Source organism: Phaenicophaeus curvirostris, chromosome Z (genome assembly GCF_032191515.1).
Source record: "Phaenicophaeus curvirostris isolate KB17595 chromosome Z, BPBGC_Pcur_1.0, whole genome shotgun sequence".
NCBI lineage: Eukaryota > Metazoa > Chordata > Aves > Cuculiformes > Cuculidae > Phaenicophaeus > Phaenicophaeus curvirostris.
The window spans coordinates 16,782,727-16,807,440 of record NC_091431.1 but is presented as its reverse complement, the minus strand read 5'-3'; the positions used below and the strand labels follow the sequence as shown (position 1 = coordinate 16,807,440).

The window sequence follows — 24,714 nt, the reverse complement described above, 5'->3', positions numbered from 1 at the left end:
ACAGTAAGTCTAACCTTTCTCTTTCCTCCCAATCTTTAAACATTGAAACCTTGCTTGGCAAACCTTAGGTCCATCTATTACTCTTGGAAAAGCATACAGATGCATATGATTTCATTAGTACTTTTAAAATAAAACATTAGTAATACAGCACCAACTCTGGGAGAAAGGTTTGGCACCCATTGAGTCACATCTTGAATTCCTATCACAGGTTTCTTGTTTGTTTGCCTTGATTTTTTTTTCCCTCCCCTTTGCAATAATTCTATCACAAATGACTCTTCCAAACTATTTTAGCTAATCACCAGTCATAAATGGAGCTTGCAATTGTCGCAGGAGACATGAAGAGTTTAGTGTAAGCCAAACTTTCCTATTATACACTGCAGCGAAAGCGTTTATATTTTATATATTTTACACTTGTTATGGAAACTTATCTGCCACCCTATTTTAATTCCTACATAGACATGTATATTTAAGTACCATGATCTAGTCTCTAAAATGCAGGTTAAAAATTGCCAGTATTTCCCAGTATGTACAAAATAATATCAAGAGAGTAGATTAGTCAAAAAATCTTGGACAAAACTTGCATTGTCTGTTAAACAGTCTGACAGAATGAAAAACAAAATATTCACACATTCCTATATCAATTATTTGCATTTCCCCAAAGTCATAAAGTGGTCAAGAATACTATAAGGTTAATGAAATAATTTCTGTTCTGTCCCTTGTTAAGGCTCTGTTTGGGAAAAGAAGACACAAATATCAAGGGTATTTTGCAGTCATTTGGGAAACAGCTTTATATTGGAAGGGGAAAGATTTAGAGTAGACATCAGGAAACAATTCTTCATAATGAGAGTCATGAGGCCCTGGCCCAGGTTGCCCAGAGCAGTGGTGACTGCCCCATCCCTGGAGGTGTTCAAGGCCTGGTTGGATGGGGCTTGGAGCCCCTGATCCAGTGGGAGGTGTCCATGCCCATGGCATGAGGTAGAACTGGATGGGCTTTGAGATTCCTTCAAACTCAAACCATTCTATGATTCCATGATTTCCCCAACATGCATGACCCACTGCTGATCTCTCTAAATTCACTAAATTTACCTGTTATATGTTAATATTCCAACTTTTTCATTTCTATTAGTCATGAACTGTACACAGCTGGCTCTGTTAACCACTTGATATTAAGCATCAGGACTTACTGACAGACATTTAACAGTCAAGAAAAGATTGCACTGGATCTGCTAGTTATAGAAGTTATTCAGACTGTATAATTCAGCATTGCTAGACATCTACTCAGTTCTTTGACTTTTAATAACTCTAAGACTGTACTGTCAGAACTGATAAAGAACATATATATATTCTAATATTTCTTGTTCTTTCAGAGATACGCTCATTGTGATCTGTGAATTTTATCATGAAATTAGTGTCAGGTCCATGTCTGATTTGACTCTCTTGATCAGTTCTAAGTGAAACAGTGCAAAGAGATCTCAGAAATCTTTCAGAAAGACCTTACCAGTTCCAAATGGGAAACAATATAAACCTTCCTACTACTCAATTCTTGACAAAACCGTTCTGTTCTCTAGCAAATTAAGGAATCATTTTTCCCCTGTGATTGGTGAGAGCAACTATTATTATTATAAAAGATACAAAATAATTTAAACAGGAGAAATTGGTTGCTTCATGTCAAAGGTTTTAGAAACTGGTGACAGAAATCAATCATTACAATGGAAAGAAAATTACAGCAGAAACACTTCTTCTCCACTTTTGATATGTCAGAGAATTATTTTCATTTTAATACGAGTTTCTCCTTCTTGATTTCAAGATCCAGTGTATTTGTTTCCCTAAAAGTTATTAGTTATGACTCTTAGACCTATTTGAATGCTTGAAAAGTGCCTAACTTTTTCACTCAATATACACTGCATTTTCAGCAAAAAGAAAACAAATATTTTGTTACCATCTGTCATTTGAGAAAATTAAAAGTATAATAATGCTGGCATTATCAGTCTATTGAAACGCCAGCCAAGATTTAATGTTCTTTTAAGGTAAAATTGCACTAGCTGACATCACTCCTTTAACTTCCTAAGATGGTTTCCTATAGTTAGGCATCTTTAAATTCCAATCTCACTTTGTTTTTTCCCAAAGAAAGTCATGTACCTGACTTGGCTATGAGGGTTCATACTTTCTTTTAATACCTAATCATAATAAAGATTGCTGGTCATGAAACATTGCCTAGAGATGAATATTGCAGAATCATGGAATCATTAAGGTTAGAAAAGACCTCTAAGCTCATTCAGTCCAACCATGAGCCCAACACCACCGTGCCTACTAAACCATGCACCTAAACACCAAATCTACATGTTTTTTGAACCCTTCCAGGAATGGAGACTCCAACACTTCCTGTGCAGTTACTTCTAGTGCTTCACTACTCTTTCAGTGAAGACAATTTTCCTACTAACCAATCTAAACCTCCCCTGGCACAACCTGAGGCCATTCCTCTTGTCCTGTCACTTGTTACTTGGGAAAAGGGACCAGCAATATCAATCAATGACATGGTGACATCTGTTTAGCTTTTATTCTACAACTTAGGAAAAAAAATAGTTAAACGAAAAGTAAGGGATGAATACAAGTGTGCCACTATTGCGCTTCTGCTATGGAAGCAGCAAAGGCAGAATCAAGAAGTCCTTCCAGTGAATGGGAATCCTCGATGACAAGGGTGCTGGAGTTTCCTTTGTGGCAGTCAATAACCTGGCCTTAGCATGCAAGCTGCAGATACAGACGGCTAATGAAGCTGCAGAATGTTATGATCTGACCAAGTCTCAATTATCTTTCTGAATATAAGCAGGAGGTCAATACCTATCAAAGTGATTCATGGTAGATGCACTAAAGAACATCTCGTTTGATGGTTCTTCCACACATTGTCAAAATATAAGGTAAGTTAAAGCACACTTAATACTAGCCACAAAATTAGTAAGAACGACTAGAATCTAGCATTTAAGACCAGTAAACATTCTATTTAGATACTGCAGAATCATATTGTGACATTTTAAGTAATATTATGCAGAAATAAACAAGAATGTTTGTGCTGTTTAACATGAGGTTTCAGAGGAATTTTCTGAGTCTGAAACACGAGCCAAACCAGAAAACTAAGTTAATCCCAAACCTACCTGCAGAACTAAAAAAGCTGGGATGCTGCTAAAGAACATTTTCAGAATTCTTAGGAACTTCCATTATCCCATTTTCAAAAACTAAGAAAAATCTAATTGTCGCAAATTACATTATCTTTCCACAGCTTAAGTTTTAGTTAAGAGCTAGCCTCTCCAAAGAATAAAATTAATTACGTATAAAGTAGCGGTGTTCATGTTAAGAAAATCTTGTAAAATGCTGACAGTTCCCAAAATGACAGGTGTTACAATGTATAGACATTATAATATTGTTCAATGTTATTACTATTTTTATAACAAAGCTACCAGGTTATGAAAAAGTTGGATTTACTCGGCTGGCCAGAACTAATCTGGTCCTGTTACTAACCTGCTTGTTTCAAGATGGCAGAATCTGTCTTGTTTAAAGCATTATGCCAAGTAGAGTTAGTATCAACTACTTGGTGTTTGGAAGGACTTGTGCACTCACAGGGCCAGGAGACATTTTAATTATTGGTGGCTATTTTAGTATTTACAGTGATTTAATGTGTTGCTTCTTGTTAAGTCTATGCATTTTCTGGGGAAAAAAAAATGAGGGGAGACTTTATTACTCTTTACAGCTACCTGAAAGGAGGTTGTGATAAGATAGGTGTTGATCTCTTCTCTCAGGTGACAGGATGAGAGAAAATGGCCTCAAGTTGTACCAAGGGAGGTTTACATTGGATATTAGGAAAAATTTCTTCACCAAAATGGTTGTCAAGCATTGTAACAGGCTGTGCAGGGAAGTGGTGGAGTCACCATCCCTGGAAGGATTGAAAAGCTGCGTGGATGTGGTGCTCAGGTATGAGGATTAGTAGTGGAGTTGGCAGTGTTATGTTTACAGTTGGACTTGATGATCTTAAAGGTCTTTTCCAAACTAAATGATTCTGTGATTCTGTGAGTTGGTACTTTTAAATGGTGCTTTATCACATTTTAGTCAGTGCATTACTGCGAAATCTTCATACAGGTGATTTCCTCTTGGAATCATCCATAAAGAGAGTACAAGGACAGAAACTCTCTCAATGACCAGGGCTTATGCCAATTTTAATCCCAAAATCACTGATCTATCACTCTTCAAAGCTTGTATGGAAAGAAAATCCAAAGAAAGATTTTCTAAAAAACCTCTTCTCAGACTTTCAGAATGGTATTAACAATAAAACCAAGACCCGGGCTAAGAAACTGACATTCACAATTACAGTAAAAATGAGTTACATGAACTGAAAATTGCTTTGGTCAACTGATCATAGCACTTTCATCACAAGTCAAAATATACTTTAGCAAAATGGTGGTATGCAAAATTTCTCTTCTAAGCCAGAACATCTTTCATTGAAGAAAGAAGACAAACATTTCATGTTGGGTATTGGAAGTTTTGGGTTCTTTTGTCAGGAACCCACATGGCTATTAATACTGCAGGCTGCATTGAGTCAGAGTCACGAGTCTCTGGAACCACATCTTCGTCAAACTCAACAGGAAGGTCTACTTTCTCCTACTCATGCTTTTGACTTTAAATGTTTTATTTTGAGCTGTTTTCTTGGCCAAGAGGGGAAACAAATACCAGCCTTTTTAATTACCACAAAGTTTTTGAGAATGAAGTGTCTGAGATAACATCATCGGTATGAGTAACTTGCTTTCAGAACACACCTACGGGTGTTCAGAAGTACAAGATCTGTCTAGTTTTGATAACACTGTTGCACTTATAATCGTGGAAACATTCCAAATTTCTCTCAAAATGTCACAAAGAGCTACTTAGAGAAATATCACTGAAATGAACAGCAAGTTAAAAATTAAAATCGTTATTAAAATGAAAACCACTGATAACATTAACAATCATTAATGAATAGAGCTGACATGGAACTTTCATAGTTTCTACTGAAAACATATTTTGATGGAAAATTTTGTTTATCCAAAAGTTAAGTCCTTCATAGGAAAATTGTAAGTGAAATTTCTGACTTTTAAAGTGAAGAATAGAACTAAAAAAAAAAATACTACAATTTCTGTCCATTATTTTGATTAAATCCAACTGGTTCATCTTACATCAGTTCAGCAATAATGAAAGCTTATTTGAGCTGCTCCTACACCTTAGATGGTCTGTAGACTGAATGCCTCATATCTCTCATTATTGCTTATAGGGAAGATTATTATGCTGAAAATGAATCTTTGGGTTAGTGAACGGGAGACTGAATTGCAGCATTGCTAAAATGAATGAAATGAAACATTTCCATTTAATTCAAAATGGAACAGGAGCCATGCAAAGATCAGTTCAGAGATGCTTCATACTGAACTGTGCTGGAAAATGCTTCAGAACTTCTGGTTTGGAAAAGTAACAATTTTATTTCTCAGTGTTCACAAAAATTGTCTAAATAAAGACTATCACAGATCAGAAAGACTACTTTAATGTGTGGGAACAGAAATACATTTCATTTCTCAACACCTCTGATTTTGATAACTCTCGTGTTTGGAAACTCTGATTCTGACTGGACCTTTCTTTTTATTCTTGTTCAAAACCAAATTCTTATCCCTGAAAAGCATGATATTTTTAGTGATAATATAAAACAGTCCAGGCAAACTTTTCAAACATCTATGGTTCTTTTGGATCTAAACAGGTTATGCCACATTTTATATATTTTGGTACTTATAGCTGAGAAAAGTCCGAAACGCATCACTGAAACCTAACAGTGTCATATTTTCTCACCATTGCCACCATGGAGTCATTCTCAGGAACCCAGCAATTAAAACAAAACAAAAAAAAACCCTCAAAATCTGTTACCCTGTGTGAATGCATTTTTTTTTTCTCAATAGCCATAGGCTGCTAAAAAGCAGTCATACTTAATTTAGTAATAATACATTTTAACTATTTATATATTAAAATTTTAAGTATAATACAGATAGCTGACTATTTGATCTATCTAGCTATAATTGATCTAATTTTTTCTTATCCTAAATTTGCCTTATCGAGGAGATAGCAGATGAGCTAAAACCCATTCTTCTTTATCCAAAAAGTTAGGGTAGGATTATGCCATATTTCAGATATCTATATTTCAGATATACTTCTAAATATCAGATACATAGCATAAGTATCAACAAAAATGTAGTTATAGTGGAAATTAGCAAGAAATATAAAACCTGGAGAACATCAATAAAGAAAGCAACCCTGTCATGATCCCTGGAGGTGTTTAAAAGGTGGGTAAATGAAGTGCTTAGGGATATGATTTAGTATTGGACAGGTATGGTTTGACTCAAAGGTCTTTTCCAGCCTAGGTAGGGATTCTATGGTTATATGATCTGTCTGCAATGCTTTTATCAGCAACTACTTAAAGCAGTTTAAAATGACTTAGACCATGGATGGTATGAAAAGCCACTCTTTGGGAGTAGAAATATAAATTAACAAAATTACACATATGCAACATATACAATAACTAACATATACAGATAGAAAGGGGTATGGACAATGCAGTGGGCTAACCAGCCATAGAAGACAGGCATGGTGAAAATGTCTACTTTGCGCATGAGCGTAGTTTAAAATTGCAAGAAAGAGGAGTTTCTTTTGCAAAATGTTTCCCAGAAACATTTTAAAAAGGAAAATCTAGAAGCAAGGCACAGGAAATTAAAGGTAGGATGTTGACATCCCTTTCCACAGAATACTTCTTCCAATCACAACTACTTAAATAATGATGCAAGGCTACTTTTTATCTGTCCAATTTGTGCCTCCTTTATCACTATTACAAGGAATGGTTATGAAGAAAGAATCTTTCTCTTCTCCCAAGATCTAACTTGCTTGCTAGAAACACTGTGTGGCAATTACCTTCAGGCTAGTTTTGTGTTGTACAAAAATATATTTTAGATCAGTTCTGACTTTGCCATTTTTCCATTTCCCTTGTGTTCCTTCCTAACAGTGAAGCTCCGAGTATAACCTTTATACATTAGTTACATGCATATTTTAAGTCTGACAAAGTATTGTTTCCAGTTACAATACAAACTTTCCAACCTTGCACCGCTCCTTTTGAGCTCTCCCCAGTCTGCCACATCCACCATGGGAAATAACATTTGAAATGAGACACAGCTTCTGTAACGGTATTTCTACATTATTCTCCAGGCTATTCTTTTTACATACCCTAATCTATTTTTGACAGCAACCTCACTTTTAACAGAAATTTCCATTCTTCTCCTAAATTAATACTGCTAATACAGTAAGAATTGAGCAAAGTATACGAAGGCTTCACATTTTTCTCCCTCTTTACTTTGCACTTCATCTGACACTCTACTTGCTATCCATTTAACTTGGCCATGATTCTTTTCTGAACTTGACTAACTTGAAAAAAATAATATGAAAAAAGACTAAATTCTTATGAACAAAATAAGACCAACACCAACATCGAGTAAGTTTGAAACTTGTCATCCAAGAGCTGAATAACAAGTTTATTTGTAAATGTCAGTAAAATAATTTTGTGATCAAAGGATCTCATACATGTGGAGATTCGCAGTGTAAGAAACAGCTGTTATTGCCTGGTTTAGGTGTAAACTGCAACACTGCATTACTTTTGTGACAGCTTCAGTGGTACATACACGTAGGCACAACAGGACTAATCCTGCTTATATGGTAGCATCACTGGAACTGGTCCAGGCCCACTGTCAACATAAGCCACAATGTGGAATCATTAGAATAGCTGACCACATTTCAAGGTACAACTTAAACAACAATCCCTGTGGATTCTCTCTTTCCCAGGTCCCCTTTTCAACAAGTAGCATGCTCTATTTAATGTGACATTAAAGCCTGAAGCCTCATTTTATTGAAATGAAAACCAAGACCTGCTTCATTGTTCCTAAAGGCAGTACATATCAGTATGTATATTTTTAATAGCAACAGGATCTAGCACCAAGACCACCTAATCAGCTGGGTACTGGCACTATCTATCTTCAATAACTCAAAAAAAGCACATAGTTGGATATTTCTTGCCATTATTTCACAAAGTATTATTCAAGATATAATCTTCCTCATTGGACTTGAATGAACAATAAATAATGCAGAATATGATTCATCTCAGCTGTTGCTCTTTACGAGTTATGAAGTGTAACTGTTAAAAGCAAAAACTGCAAGTTTTATTTGAGAACACACAGTTCTCTTCATACAGTAATAATTTGCTGCAAGTATATTCTGACATATTATGAGCATCAGCTTTAACTAATTAAATCTCACAAAATTGAAATAAACACATAATGACAGAAAAGGCAAGAGATGTGCTTCCTCATAGCCTCTAAAAAGATAACTGTGTTTAACTGTGAATTAACTTAAAGTCCCTTTTAACATGTCAAATTCTTCCCAATTTATAAAACATCAGTTGAAGAAAAGAAATATTTTCCTTTCAGTTCTTCCAGACTCTCATATTCTGACCATTTCAATACTTTGTTTATACTAACTGTATGACTATGAGTTCCCAGGTCCATTTAATAACTAGAATTAACAAAATAAACAAAAACCACTAACTGCCTGAATAAATTCAAGATATCGAATGAGATCTTCCGTACAGACTAAATGGGAATGGATTTGCAATTTAAAATATAATTCGTCATAATGAAAATGTAAAGTAGTGTTTCTGCTTTATTCGGTATGGCAGGTTAGGGATCCCTGTGAAGCTACATTGAAGCAGAGAGTAGATTAATAATTTAATTTGGTTCAGAACTGTGCAAGTGGGGCACCGCAAGCTTTTATTCTGTAACCAGCTGCTGACCCTAATATGGATCAACCAATTAGACATCTCTATTTAATTGTTGGGTGACCCATCTAAAACTCACTAGGAATTTTCTTTATAAACAAAACTCAGCGGCCTAAAAGAATCCCAGTTATCCCTCTGGTGGAGGCAGTTGGTTTGATGGAGGCACACAAAGGAGCTCAGCAAACGGAAAAATTGCAAGATCATTTTAGGCTGCATTCTGTGAAAGAACATCTTAATATAACGAGCCTTTTTTTCTACATCCCTTGACGAAGCATCAGCCCTCTCAGATAACCCCACACAAAGCAAATACCATTCGTCTGAAGTTACATTTGCTCCTTGTTATCACAACTTATGCCACTTAATTCATTATTCAACGAATTCACTTTCTTGTTTATTAGATGCAAGGTAGCCGCTCATCCCTAAAGGCCATGTATGCAAAAGACTGCTTGTAATCCTGTCACTTCAAACCTCTCCAGGCTTTTACATTGCTTCAGGAATTAGGAAGAAAGAAGCAAACAATTTAGATTTATTCACGCTGATATTAAATCTGTATATGATAAAGGAAATGAGAGAAATGTTACATAGCTAACTTAAAATCTATTGATAAGATCAACAGAATAAGTTATTCCCTGTATTTCTCAAAGCTAGCGCATTCACTCCTGCAGTATCAGAAGCCCTTAGACTGTGTCTTATGTCTTTAAAAGATCTGATTAAAAAATAAAGTATTTGTTTCTCACATTCCTCACTCCCACTGAAAGGTATCTCAGGGTCGTTCTTCAAGTGCATTTGATATATTCAGTCTACCATCTCTACCAGAATTATCTGCCTAAGTGCTGAATGCTGGTAGCGAACATATTAAAACCAGCAAGGAAATGCCACAGATATGAAATTCCAAGATGTTTTAAATACCCTTTGTTATATAATGGACTTTAAGACACATTTCAGCTGATTTTGGTAACTCATTGAATGCATGCCCTCCAATGTTTCAAATGTGAATTTTGCTAATGATATATTTAATAGATTTCAGAGGACAAAACAAGAGCTTCCATTCTTTTCACACTGCAGTAGCAGTCATCGAGATGTTTCAATTTTACTCTGTAACCTTATGCTGTTAGAATCATTAAAATGCAAATGAATTACTGAATTAAACAGACTTTCAGTACACTCTTAGCACAATTAATATTGTATAAAATTATCTGCATAATTATACACACTAACGTTTATATAAGGCATTGTAAAAAGCCACAAATCAGAAACTGGTGAGTGCTAGAGAACAGGCTTCTGCCTATGAAAATGTAACTGGCAGTTTACTGTTACTGTTCTACCTGACTGCAGACTTGTACTTTTCACATTTCAGTTATTAAAGTATATAAAAAATTGATTCTTTTTCTTAGTATTAGTACATCAGTCTCACAGGGTACAATAACGCAGTACTTACAAAAGTTCATAGCAATTATTTTCTTGATCCTAATTTTAATTTCATGAATATAATTAGTTATTTGGCATTACATAAACAGTAAAAGCAACAAGAAAAAAAAAACACAATAAAAACCATCGCAGATATACATCTCAAAAAATGATGGCATGATGCAAAATAAAACCACATCTTAATATAGTCATTTATGGTTGGAACTACTACGCTAAAAATTGCTTTTATAAAACCTCTATTTTATAGTATTCTAAGTATGTGTTATATGGATTGGCACTTTATAAATATACATATGTTTCTTAGTGACCCTGGTCTTATTACAGAATACATGTGGTACGACCGCCACAATTCAGGAACTGATTCACCTGAATAATTAACCTTCTACTCCAGCAGCTTCCAAGTACAAGATGCATGCTTTTCATTCAATTTAAAATAAAGCAAGGATAGAAACTGTCTTCATAAAATGCAATGCAAAACCCAATTGTTTCCTCTACGTCCCGTAATAGTGTTGGGAGCTAGACTGTGTAGGAATCTGTATTCACTCTCACCTGACATTCTGAAACAATTCTGGAAAAGTAGCTTTGAATAATAATGAATGGAAACTTTTCTGTTAATATAGAGCCCTAACTTTATCCTTTATTGTGCAATGTTTGCATTTTTGCACGTGGGAGATTTTAAAAGTCACCCAGTGATTTTTATAGTGCAACCGTATGCTAGATAAAGATATTTAAGCTGTCAGTATAAACTGCTTCTGTTTTCATTTTGCATTTAATTTCAATGCCAGACTCAAGGCATAAATTTTTCATCACCTGCAAGGCTATGAATAAAAGATTAAAAAAAGAACTGAGAAGAAATTCTAACACATGCGGTGCATGCAGCACATTGTGCAGACACACTGTGCATAACTAGATGTTTAATTTCCATCACTTTTTCCTACGTCAGGAACACTGTTATTTGGGTTCATACATCATGCAGCTAATTTCCAACATTTCAGCTCTGTGGAATTCAAATTTATCTAGCTCTGGACAATAATCCATTCAGCACTTTTGAAATCTGGAGTTTATGCACATATTGGTAAATTCTTATAGTACTTTCTTAACAGAATATGAACATGTCTCTTGCCATCTAGTGTTAGCAAGTTAAGTCCTATTAAAATATCTCAACAGCTCATATTCTTGCCTTACTTCTTGAACTACCAAATTAATTACTCCTTTCCTAAGTTCAAAGAAGTAAGAATTACTAAAAATTTCCAATCTAATTTCAATTCCTCATTAATGCTCACTTCATATTTTAAGCCGAAGGATGTGATCAATCCCAAGAGGTGAAGTTATGCACTCACTCAGATAGAATTTTTTATTTAGCACTTAAGAGTGTTTTTAGTAGAAATATGCACCTTCGCTTTTACTTTATTAACACTCAGAGGGCCTTGGATGAAATTCTGTTTACCTCTTTCCAACAGCCTTTCCCGGATAAAGAAGTGTGCTGTGGAATTTACTTTTTTTTTTAGCATTAATGCTGAGATTCATAGTTTGACTTCTGCCTAGCAGCAAACTCTCAGGTACCCCATACATACTTTTACTTTTGCATCATCTCTGAAAATGTACAGCGGTGACACTATATAACACTTAAATTGGGATGTAATAATTTGTCAAGATGTTTCTTAAAATCTTTGGAAAACTCCTTCAAAATACAATTGGTAGTGCTTTAGCATCAAGAAGCAGTGAAACACCTCTGCAAAGGCAACATGGTACTATTCCAGACCCCAGTCATTTCGGACTGGGGTGAGAACTTTAAATATGAAACATATTCTTAATGGAGAGTAGCTGGATTAATGTGATCTATGGCTGCCAGCACTGGTAGGGAGGAAATGGTCATTGAGTCCCCATCCCTGGAGGTATTTAAAAGATGGGTAGATGAAGTGCTCAGGGGTATGGTTTAGTGTTGGACAGGTATAGTTGGACTTGATAATCTCAAATGCCTTTTACAACCTATGATTCTATGATTCTGTGATTCTACAAAATATAGTGTTTTACTAGTTGCTTCTTTAACTTGTAGCAAAGCTGGTGCAAATCACTACTATTAAGGCACTTTTAGAAGAACTGTGTATAATAAGTTATCATAAACCATTTCTAGTGATTCTATGAAGAGTTCAAGCAGATAAAAAAAAAGGTGGAGTATGAATACTGAACTATTTTCCTATCCATTGACAAGATGTATGTTTTTAATGGACTGTGGCATACCGGTGGAGCTGTGTGACACCTTCACTCAAGACACTCATTTGCACTCATTCTGCACTTTCTCTAAACAAATAAATCTACTTTCCACATTTAAAGCTGACAAGGCACAAACCCAAAATTATGTACGTATTTTTAAAGGAGCAACATCAACGGCAGAAATGCAGATATTGACAATTTGCTTCTTAGTTCCTGTCATCAGCTCTACAAGGTGCTAAGTACTTTCATGATCCTGAAGAAATCTTTACTTCTTTAGGTTTACACCGCACTGGATGAGAGTCTATCACTTTTGAGTACCTGAGCCATCTTTTAATCAAATGTGACAATTTATAGTTTGCAGTGACCTTACCACATGAGTCAGCAGCCAATGGAAAAATGCAAAAACGTTGTTGCTGGCACAGCTGTTTGGATTTGGAGAGTTCCAAATATTTTGCTTTTTCTGATTTCATTCATCAAGAAGACAAGATATGCAGTTTTGTTAAGCTGCAAGAGGGGAGACTTAGATATTAGAAAGAAATGGTTTCCTGTGAGGGTGATGAGGCCATGGCCAGGTTGCCCAGAGCAGTGGCGGCTGCCCCATGCCTGCAGATGTTCAAAGCCAGGTTGGATGCGGCTTGGAGCCCCTGACCCACTGGGAGATTTCCCTGCCCATTGCAGGGGAACTGGTTGTGCTTTAACAACCCTTCCAAACAAAACCATTCCATGGTTCTATTACAGTGTCATTTTATAACTCTGTTGAAGTGCATGAGTAACCTGGGCAAGGTAACTGTGAGCTTACATCATAAAAAGAAATACATAAACATATATTTTTTTTCCTTTTTATATTATAAACAGAAATTATGTTTTAACTGAAATACAAAAATGCAAACACAGAAGTGTCGTCATACTTTAAACACCCTTTGGCATATGAGTCAAGGAATTAAAGTAACAAGGGAAACAGGTATAAGGAAATACGAGACTTTTGTCTTAATGGATACCTCAAATCATCTCTAGTTCTTTACACCACTGTTTTAAATCAACAGTGGTGTAAAAGTAATTGGCAGTTAATGCAGTTTTTTCCATGCCACATCCTTAGAGAAACAGCTTCAGTGTACACTTTTGGGCTCTAGGTTCTTTCGTAAATCCACAGAAAATAAGAAAATTCAGAAATGGAAGAGGGAAGAGGAAAGCATTGTAAAACATTTGTGAAGAGGGATGTGGGCAGTAAAGAAAACAGACCATTAGATTCAAGGCATTTCCTGTATCTAATTATTTTTCCATCTCTGGATTTTTTCCCTCAAAACATGATCATGTGGAGTGACTTTCATAGCTCCATCTATGGATGAAGTCACTATGGGTAGCCCTGTATGTGACGCGACCACCCTCCCACTGAATGCGTAGCCAATATACACGGGCAACATGCTCCTTCTCTGGATTCAGCTATCAACACTGTGTTCGGAATACAAAACCCACACAGTTTAAAAAAAAAGGTAATCAGTTATTGATGATTTCCCACCACATAGTGTGTGTGGTTTGTCTTCTCTTGCAAAGTATGTTGAGAAAATTAGACCATGGCATGTGTTCCTGTGATGACCATGCACCTTTCACATTGTTTTAATTGTTTTAAGGTGTTATTTACACCTCACACACGTGAACTAATTACAGGCATCTGGCTCCTTCTATAAAATACAGTGAAATAAAACTTTGCATTGTTTGTCCAGGGAGGTTATTTTAACACTGCTTAAATAATATTCAGTTCTGAATTTCCTAAATGTGAAATTGGGAAAATTGGAACTCTCTGCTCTTCCGAGTACTGTTGTGTAAGGGTTCATTTTAGATTAAGATGAAATGGATTTACCTGTTTATAACTTTAGAATGGTATTGAATATTGCTGTGCAAATAATTACACACTATAATTTAATTACAGAATAAGCACTTAATTCTAGGACTGCACAGTATAATAACAGTGTAATAGCTTCATAAATACTGCTTTAGTTTATTAGTACACACATTACATCATCTGGGTACTCCTTTTAAAACAACCGAAGGTCTGCCTTAAAGTTTCTAGGTGAAACAGGATGGATTTGAGAGCTAATCTGTGGTCTTAATATGAAGTACAGCCACAGAACTTTGCAGCTCCTGTCCTTTTGAAATAACTGCCTACAGTGCAGTCCTTCAGTTTACATTGCTTTTTAGTTTTTACTTATTCTTCACACAATTTCCGGGGACTTCCAAGCTTTCAGCCTAGTAATTTCAGTAAAACAACAATTCTGTTTCTAAGGTTCCACCATATCTCATTGCTAAGTTTTACTTAAAAGCACTATATAGTGATAGTTTATCACACATTTTAATATATAATTAATACTAATTTAAATTGATAAAAACGCAAAGACTTTCTTTCTTTCATAATACACTATAATATGGTTACAAGTGCATTGAAATTCATCTTGTTAGAATGGTAGTAATATATCCCACCAGGACTACTGTTCCTAGTAGCAATTTAAAATAATTATTGTGAGACTTGATGCTAGACATCAGGTTTGCAATAGAATTACAATGAGGGAAGTGTATTAGAGACAAAACATTGCTGGAAGAAAACTTCATAATGGTGCAATTTGGAACTAAGCCTCAATTTTACAGTAATAGATTCTCTTTATGATGGCACAAAGGAGTAAATGCACTTAGCAAATTTAAATCTATTATTAATCACACTTTGTGGATTGCAGTGCAGAAAGGAGAAAAGAAATTAGCTTTTTAAGTATGTTTCTTATATAAAACAAGTTCTACTATGAAGAACATCTCACAAAAATCTCGTTATAGCTCAGAAATACAGCAAGCCTTCATAACTGCAGAGAGCTAGAGAGGATCGAAATCTTTCTGAAATAGCTTTGCATATCTTCATTTCAGATTAGAAGTTACTCAAGATGGTGTACCCTAAATCATCAAAACACTTTCACCTCCAGAAACAGAATACTCACCACAAGGGGTGAAATAAATTTGGCATACATGCTTGCTTACACCAATTGCTCCTCTTAAACTGGGGGACATATTTGTACTATCATTGCTTTAATTATACCACAGTTATTGCAAACCCAAATATATACACTTAAGCACCTACAGTCTAGTTCACACTTTTACAGACCACTGGATGCTTTGAAAAACATGTTTCAAAGAAAATAATGGAAAATAAACCAATATGGATTTTAAGAAGTCATCATACAGCAGTGGAAAAATGATATTTCTTATGCCATCACTGTAAAAAATTCTGATTTTTATAGCCTACATTGTAATTTAACATCTAACTTAAAAATAACACATATCTTTGGTGCTTCTTTTATTTAATGAATCACATTTTTAATAAAAATTGATGTATCAATATATCAGACTGGCAGAGGCAGGGGTGGTGTTTTACTTTTGCTGATCCTTTCAATAAACAGAAGTCTGGCACACACAGTTCAGGTGAAAATAAACCTTCTAATTCCAGCATAAAGCAATGTGATACAGGTATCTACCAAACCACCAGCATACAAAAGCAAATAAGTCATTGTAAATGTTTGTTTTAAACAATAAATTTCGAGTTAATTGGACATTTACTTTATGGTTAATCAGTAAGCATTTAAAAATAAATAAACATGTGTCTATCATATTTAAGAGAGAGATTAAGTTTAAATTCACCTACATTTTACCTTGACCATTTGAACTGTGTCTAAAATCACAGATAAGCAGAGGATCTTTAACTATTTCAGTTCCATGCATGCCCCAGCCACCATCGGACAATAAATGCATGCCCACACAGCAGCTTGCAAAGAGTAGAGTTTCCAAAGCTATTTTTAGAAGAACTAACTTGGATACCAGAAGGACTCTACTCTCAGCAGCACAAGCTTCATGTGGGCTAATTTACTCTGCTTCAGCAAGGAAAATTAGCCTGTGGGGAGCTCCAGCCTGCTTAAGTTTTTGGTACCTAAGGTATCTAATTTATAATATCCCTATACTATTTTTGCTATTTTGCAGTCTGTAGCATAGACATGGCTGAAGAAAGACACTCAGTGGATCTATGAGACAGAATTCAAGAAATGGAATGAACACACATTATTCCATACTTCTCTCATCATTTTCTTGGGGACGCTGCATGCATATTGAACCAGATGATTATAAGGCCTACAGAATATAACATGCTATCATATTAAATGCTATAACATTATGAACCAAAGGTTGAATTAGTCAAAATGGCTTTCAAAAGGAGAAGAGCTGAAGACAAGCAAGATTATCCCTTTGCCCACTTTCATCTGCAGAAGAACACATCACTTAAATAAAATAGGGGACAGATGAAACTACCCGATCTTCATTGATCACCTAGAAGAAGTGGTATAGCATTACATGCTTCAATAGTTATTTGTCAGGTCTCAAGATGGTTCATTCTATCAGAATGAAGAAAAACAATTTCTATTTTTCTTAAAATTTTAAACAAATAGGAAAATGTGACTCATGCACAACTGCAGTCTTAAAAATAATCACATAAGCAAAAGGAGAAAAGAATTAATAAATTAACATTATCTTTAGATAAACTAATCACTAATGTGGGGTCTGATTCAAACTGTGCATGTTTTTTATTGCCCTCATGCTTCTTCAGAGCCCAACTTACTTTAAAACAAACTACACAGGCAAAATTATTTGGGGATGTTAGAGATTCCCAAAGGTTTCCATTCAATATCTTTTCCTTTATTATGACAACATGTCAATGTCAAATGATCATTTGCTTAATAAAACCAAACATTTACTGTAAATATCCTAAAAATAAACACCTGTCAGTTTCTTAAAACTCACAAATGTCCAGAACTATTAATTCACTACTAACACACTAATTCCTCATGATAGTGAGATAACATACAACTGACACAAGTTGTTCAAAAACACTCATAGTATTGTGTGAGTCAGTAAAAACAGTTCCATGTTTTTGTTCTCAGGGATTCCAACAAGAATACTGCTATAATCCTATTTATTATCTTTACCTGGCCCACACACAGTCATTAGTACAGTTTATGGCATAAGTAATGATAATGCATCTGTGTAATTATAAAGCTATACCTTATGGCTACCAGATAAGAATAGGAGGTGGCCAGCAGTCTTGCAATAGTCTTTGCATGATTAAAAAGTCCAGCCCCAATGCACCTTTAAAAAATACAGAGTTGACCACAGCTGGCACAAGATGTTTTAAAGTCAGCCTGTAGTCAAGGATTACACCCATGCTGTGTGTCACATTGGCTCCATGAAGCATCTCTTCATCAAAGGCATCAAAGAACGGCATTTCTCACAGACTTTCATTCTCTTCTACTCTGAAATATTCTGCCTAATGACCAGAGGTCACCAAACTACAATACTTATTAGAGAGAAAACAAACCCCACCAGTTTCTCAGGATAATGTATGAATTACATAATGTTATGCTGAAGAACAAGAAAAACAAAATAAATATAAAATATATTGCATTTGCAGTTCTCAAGATGGATGAAAACAATTCTGATAGTATGCAACTCTAAAGCCCAACAGCGCAATCTTGAATAATGCAGCAGAAAAAATTTCCCATAGTGTTCACCTGACAAAATCTATTACAACAAGAGTATATCCTTAGAAGACCACCTTATACGAATTCAGGACTACCAGTGCAATCATACTTTTAGGACACTGCTCTAAAATTCCATTTTTTGTGGTTTGACACTGTATTGTTTTCTAAACAAGTGAACTAGGTTTCTATTTGTACAATAAGTACTCTGGCTGTGTCTTCTAGACTAAGGCACATGGCCATTCACAATGTGTAAAAGGAATAGGTTTAAGTTAGATCTGGTTTAATAATTTATGTAAGCTTAGCATATGTTGGTTCCACTTGAAATCTCCACCACTAGTTCAATGACAGCACAAATTTCTTTTCCATAATTAAATAATCTTGGGGCAAGTCCAAATTATGTGAAGCAGAGAACCCTACAGAGCAATTTCTGCAGCAAATGTCAGAGGTATTAGACTCTATATCACTTAGACAAAGCGGTATAAGACATGCAGATTATTAATTTCTAATTGGACTAAGAACAGGACATTTTTTTGCCCCACATTATCAGACTTTCCAATTTTTAATGTAAAAGTGCATCTGTGTATTTCACACAGCACCCTGAACCAGCGTATAAGACAGGACAAGGAAGTCTTTCACACTCAGTAAAGCTCCCATGTATATGAAAGTGGTAAGCATCAAAAGCAGACACTAAAACTAGTTTGGCTTTCAGGTGAAACAGACTGTAAAGTTTGTTTAAACAAGTTCCATATTTGCAAGCTTGCAATGAGGAAAGATGAGAGACCTCATCTGGAGTACTGTGTCCAGTTCTGGAATCCTCAACATAAGAAGCATATGGAGCTGTTGGAATGTGTCCAGAGGAGGTCTACAAAGATGACCAGAGGGCTGGAGCACCTCCCATACAAGGACAGACTGAGAGAGTTGGGCTTGTTCAGCCTGGAGAAGAGAAGGCTCCGAGGAGATCTTATAGCGACCTTCTAGTACTTGAAAGGAGCCTACAAGAAAGCTGGAGAGGGACTATTCATAAAAGCTTGTGGTGATAGAAAAAGAAGGAATGGATATAAACTAGAAAATGGCAGATTTAGACTAGACATTAGAAAGAAATTCCTTACTATGAGAGTGGTGTGACACTGGAAGAGGTTGTCAAGGGAAGTTGTAGATGCCCTATTCCTGGTGGTGTCTAAGTCCAGGTTGGATGGGGCCTTGGGCAGCCTGATCTAGTGGGATGTCCCTGCCCATGGTTGGAACTAGATGATCTTTAACGTCCCTTCAAACTCAAACTACTCTATGATTCTATGATTCTATGATTCTATGATGATTCTATGATTCTATGATTCTATGATGATTCTATGATTCTATGATGATTCTGTGATTCTATGATTAGGTTTGCCCCTAAATGAACAAGATTGAAGAATGGATCCATGGAGAATTACTGGCTACCTATTCAATATTAGCAGATGACTTTATTTCTGAAGTTAAAAAACATGTAGACAGCAAAATAAGTCATCCAAAACTTTGCAGCCCTGTGCTACAGTAACAGTTGTAAATGCAGATTATTTTACCATCTTGAGGTAGAAGAATGAAAAGGCAGACAATGACTCCATCTGGCAATCATTTTAAAACTCTAAAAGGAAAGCCAGTGAGTAGTTACCATGAAGCTCAAGGTCATAAGATAACTGACACTAACAGAGCAGTAAAATTTTAAAACACTAGATATTGCATGAGTATAATAGCTACAATTAAAAAAAAAAATATACAAACAAAATATTCCACACAGGTCTGTTATGCTGTGGGTTTAAATGAAACACTGTGTTTATAACCAGAAAGGTGGTTCCTTGAAAAATCAGATTGTCCTTCAATGTCTCCCTTCACTGAAGTAAAATACTGGCTTGCATGGAACACAGGCTCTTTGCCATGGTAGATCACTAGCCTCTTCCCTTTGGACAGCTAAATAATATAAAAAATGTCCCTGTTACATGTTCCTATATCTCTTAAGCTTCACAACTTGCACACAACAACACCCCTGAATATATCCACTGTATTCCTCTTATTCATCTTCAGCACTGTGATCAGCATATTCTTCTCCAGCATCTTTCCCTTCTCTGGAGCCAGGACTATCTTCTCACATGACCATTCTGCTACTGAATGCTCTTCTCCAACATCTTTAGCCTGCATCGGTATTGTCTCATCTCTTCATGTCTTCCTCTTCTTTCTTTCACACTTGCACCTCTAATTTAAAAATTTCTTATTCTAAATATGAATATTCTTCTCTTTCTTCTCTCAGTATTAACACTCAATATTGAACACTGCCTCAAAATAGCCTCCTCCGTGCCTATTTTCCATTGTGTGTTCCCTCCAATTGTCTCTTTACTACCTCCTCCTGAATATCATGTTATTAACTTGGAATTTAGGTATAAATTCCATTCCCTGTAAGAAATCTCTTTCCATTTTCAAGCCCACCATTCTGTCAGCTGGGTGACTCCACAGCTTTATTACTCCAGCATTCTCCAAAAAAATCTTGTTATGTCACATTTTTTCATCTAGATTGTTACCTGTTCCTGACATAGGTTATTTATATCATCACCAAATCTTTCTTTTCCATGTCAACAACTGAAAAAAATGTGCAAATTTTAGTACACACCTCACTATAAGAGGACTCTCTCTTGTAGTGATGTCTCAGTGGTCACAGTGCCCAGATAGGGATGATCATTTTCAATCCAAGAGCTCCTTCCAAATTACTGTTACTCCTTCTCCTAACTCTCAGGGTAAAGTCTTTTTACTTCTCTACTCTCTCTCTGGTTTGAGTCCACAAAACAATGACTCCTTCTATCCAGCTACCCTTCTTTAATCCCAATTCGTGTGCTACTAAGATCCACGTCAAAATTTTAATAACATCAGTAGTTAACCCCTGGCCAATTCCTTTCTTACCATGTGATTAAGAAAGCCACATGTAAGAGCTTTTAATGATTTTTAAAATGCTTTTTAAAACTCAATTGTTTCTATGGCATATTCTGAATTTGAATGTAAGTAAGTGCCAAGATGGGGCAGTTTTTCAGAAGCATTTCCTGTTCTTGTCTGTGAAGTACCATGTTCCTCTTTAATACTTTATAAATGACCGGTAAGATTGAAATAAGAACAGCAAAAGCAGTCAGATTTCAAGTGGTTACAACTGAGGAGAGGAAAACACTATTTAATTGGACAAAGGTTCAGAATACCTTTACTTTTGGGGTTTCTGCAGTTAGAGAATTTCGGAGGGATGCTTAGAATCCAGGTCAGTTGGGATAGTGGCTCAACTTCCTTAGAGAAACCAAACATGGTCTTGACTGCAACGGCCTGAAGAAAGACAGATCCTCTAATCATTGAAATTCAACACCTACATGGAAATCTTAGTATTGGAATGATGGTACTGATGTTGTGATCAGAATTGATGACTGCCTTTGATATGCCAAGGGTAATGGGAGATTCAGGTAACTCTCTCATGCCATGGACTGGAAATATATCATACCGTGACCTGATGATATCGCTAAGTTTGTAAACAAGGACAGCAATGAATTGATGGAGTGATCCGTCCAGTGGACTATGAGAGAAGAAAAAATCCTTTAACTTGGTTTTAAGTAGAACAACAGACTTGAAAGGACGTTGTTATAAGATGGGTACTAGTCTCTTCTCCCAGGTAACAAGGTATAGGATCAGAGGAAATGGCCTCAGGTTACACCAGAGGAGGTTTAGATGAGCTATTAAAAAAAATTCCTTTTGAAAGAGTGGTGTAACACTGGAAGAGGCTGCCCAGGGCAGTGGTGAAGTCTCCATCCTTGGAGGGGTTCTAAACCCCTGTCCCACTTCAGGACGTATTTTATTAGGTAGGGCGGTGTTGGGCTGATGGTTGGTATGGATGATCCCAGAGGTCTTTTCCAAGCTCAGTGATTGCATGATTCTATGATTTGAAATGTTATTGTAAAAAATCCACTCTGTAACAGTGATTACAATGCAGCAAAATGCAACCTTCTCAGTTGAAGCCCCAAAGATATCACACAACTGTGCCTCACCTCAGACAGCTGTGCTCAACTTCAGCAATACTACAGCTCTGCTATGTCTGGAGACAGAATGTACATCCTCAAGAGAGACAGTTAAGAGACTGAAATCCTTGTAGGCAGTGCAAAGACAAGGGGCATCTTTTTGGAGGCAGAAAGTAAGCAGTCACTTCAGAGAACAGATATAGCAAGAGTAACTTAAAATAATTATAAAGGAGGGGGAAGGAAGTTTTTAAAATCAAGAAGGTATCAGTCTTAAACTTGAAAATACAAAATATCATAAACTGTGGTAGGTTAGTTATAAAAAACAGTGAGGCAATCCAGAAGAGACTCAGTGTGAAAACCCACGCAAGGCATTAGAAGCTTGCAATGCAGTAACGTGTTTTCAAACACACCAGGAGCAGGAGCTCTCCTGGAATGTCACACAGCTAGAAGACCATCACTGTGACAGTGTCACAGGTTTTGCTGGGTTTGGTTGTTTTTCTTCTGAAAAACGCTGGAAAACTTGAGAAGGAACTCACACTTGACACTTTCTTAATAAAGGTCTCAGCAGAAAATCTACCTCAAATTGAATGTCAGTAGAAAACATTATGTGACTAATAAAATGGAAAAAAAGTAGAGGTAAATAGCAAAATGCCAAGACCAAGCAGTATTCATGTTTCAGTTTCAAAGAAACTCAGGAATGTAATTGCAGAATGACTAATTGTAGTCTGCAACCTGCTACTTAAAACCACATACTGAAGGACTGGAATCATAGAATCATAGAACAGTTTGAGTTGGAAGGGACCTTAAATATCATCCAGTTCCAACCCCCTACCATGGGCAGAGACACCTCCCACTGGATCAGGGGCTCAAAGCCCCATCCAACCTGGCCTTGAACACCTCCAGGGATGGGGTAGCCACGGCTTCACTGGGCAACCTGGGTCAGGGCTTCACCACCCTGACAGGAAAACATTTCTTCCTAAGATCTTATCTAAATCTCCTCCCTTTAGCTGAAAACTGTTCCTCCTTATCCTATCTCAGCACTCTTGCATCAAGAGCCCTTCCCGAGCTTTCTTGGAGCCCCTTTCCGTACTGGTAGCTGCTCTGAGGTCTCCCTGTAGCCTTCTCTTCTCCAGGCTGAACAACCCCACCCCTATCAACCTCTCCTTGTATGGGTGGTGCTTTAGCCCCCTGATCGTCTTTGTGGCATCCTCTGGTCTGCTTGGGTTGTCAAAAGTTTCTAAGAAAGTCTTTCACCAGAGCTTTGTAAAGAATCTTTGCAGTCATGTTGGAAAATAAAGGCTTGTAACATGGATACATCTGGTTGAAACACAAGAGACAGGTAAGGATGGATGGTCAGTTTGCACAGTGCGTGCCAGAGAAACCCAGCAAAGACGCATGCAGTTTAACTTATTCATAAATATTGAGCAAATACTGAATGAACTGTGAGATGACAAAGTCTGAAGATAACACAACACACTTACAAATGATGAAGTCAAGAACTCATAGTGCAAACACCAAGAAAGCCCTTTTGGCTCCAAACTACTATGCATTAAGATGGTAGATGAAATTAGATGGTAGATGAAATTCAGCAAAGACAAATGTGAAGGGAAGTACACTTCTAATAGTACTGGTAAAATGGTGGGTTCTGAGCTGTTCATTACCAACCATGCACAAGATTTTGAGGCCTTAATTAGTTCTGGGAAAATGTAAGTTCTATGATGAGTAGAAATGGGGAAAACAAAACAAAACAATACAAAACAAATCTCAGCCTTTTATATTAAAGCATAAGATTTAGCAAGAAAATAAATAAGAGTATTACAATATGTGATGGATATAAATCCATGGCATGCTCACATGTTGATTGCCATCTTCATTTCTTGATCCAACATCCCCCTGCCTCTAAAAGAGAAAAATAAAGGATACACTACAACTGAATAAAGTAAAACAAAAAAGAAAAAGTGGGATTAGTTCAGACTGGAAAAGAGATGGCAGAGTAAGATGTAATAGAAGTCCATACCACCTCAAGATGCATGGAATTAGAGATGGGCAATTCACTTTATACTGTCTCTTCCAGCGTAGGATTTTCTCAAGTGCAGAGAAGAGCAGCGAGCTAAAACACACATGAGAGGTTTCTTCATGCAATGTGCAGTGAAGCTGTGGATTGCTACAGTTGCTTAAAATTTACAGGGATTAAGGTGGAGGATGGACAAGCTCATGGGAGAGAAATCCTTCATTATGTATTAAATATAAAGACATTTCCTCTGTTTAAAGGAAGCCTTGAGCCTTGTTGGAAATGGACAGAATATCCTGGGACAGGTCAATAGGAAATAGCCTCAAGTTGTGTCAAGGGAGGTTTAGACTGGATATTAGAAACAAATTCTTTACTGAAAGAGTGGTGAAGCCCTTGCAGAGACTGCCCAGGGCAGTGGAGGAGTCTCGATCCCTGGAGGAGTTTAAAGACCGTGCAGACATGACATTTCAGGATGCAGTTGAGTAGGTACAGTGGTTTTGGACTAGATGACCATACAGGTCATTTCCATACTTAATGATTCCATGATTCTATGATACTCCCAATTACCTTTTGAAAAGCTTTCTATGCCTGATTATTGTTCATTGTAGTAATGAA

The 24,714-nt window shown here is 36.4% G+C and overlaps 1 protein-coding gene across 2 annotated transcripts in view; it reads right to left on the bottom strand.

Moving 5' to 3' along the window:
* KIAA0825 (KIAA0825 ortholog) overlaps window positions 1-24,714 on the bottom strand; it is a 229,485-nt gene that overhangs the window by 48,998 nt on the left and 155,773 nt on the right. The gene's annotated exons all lie outside the window — the stretch shown is intronic.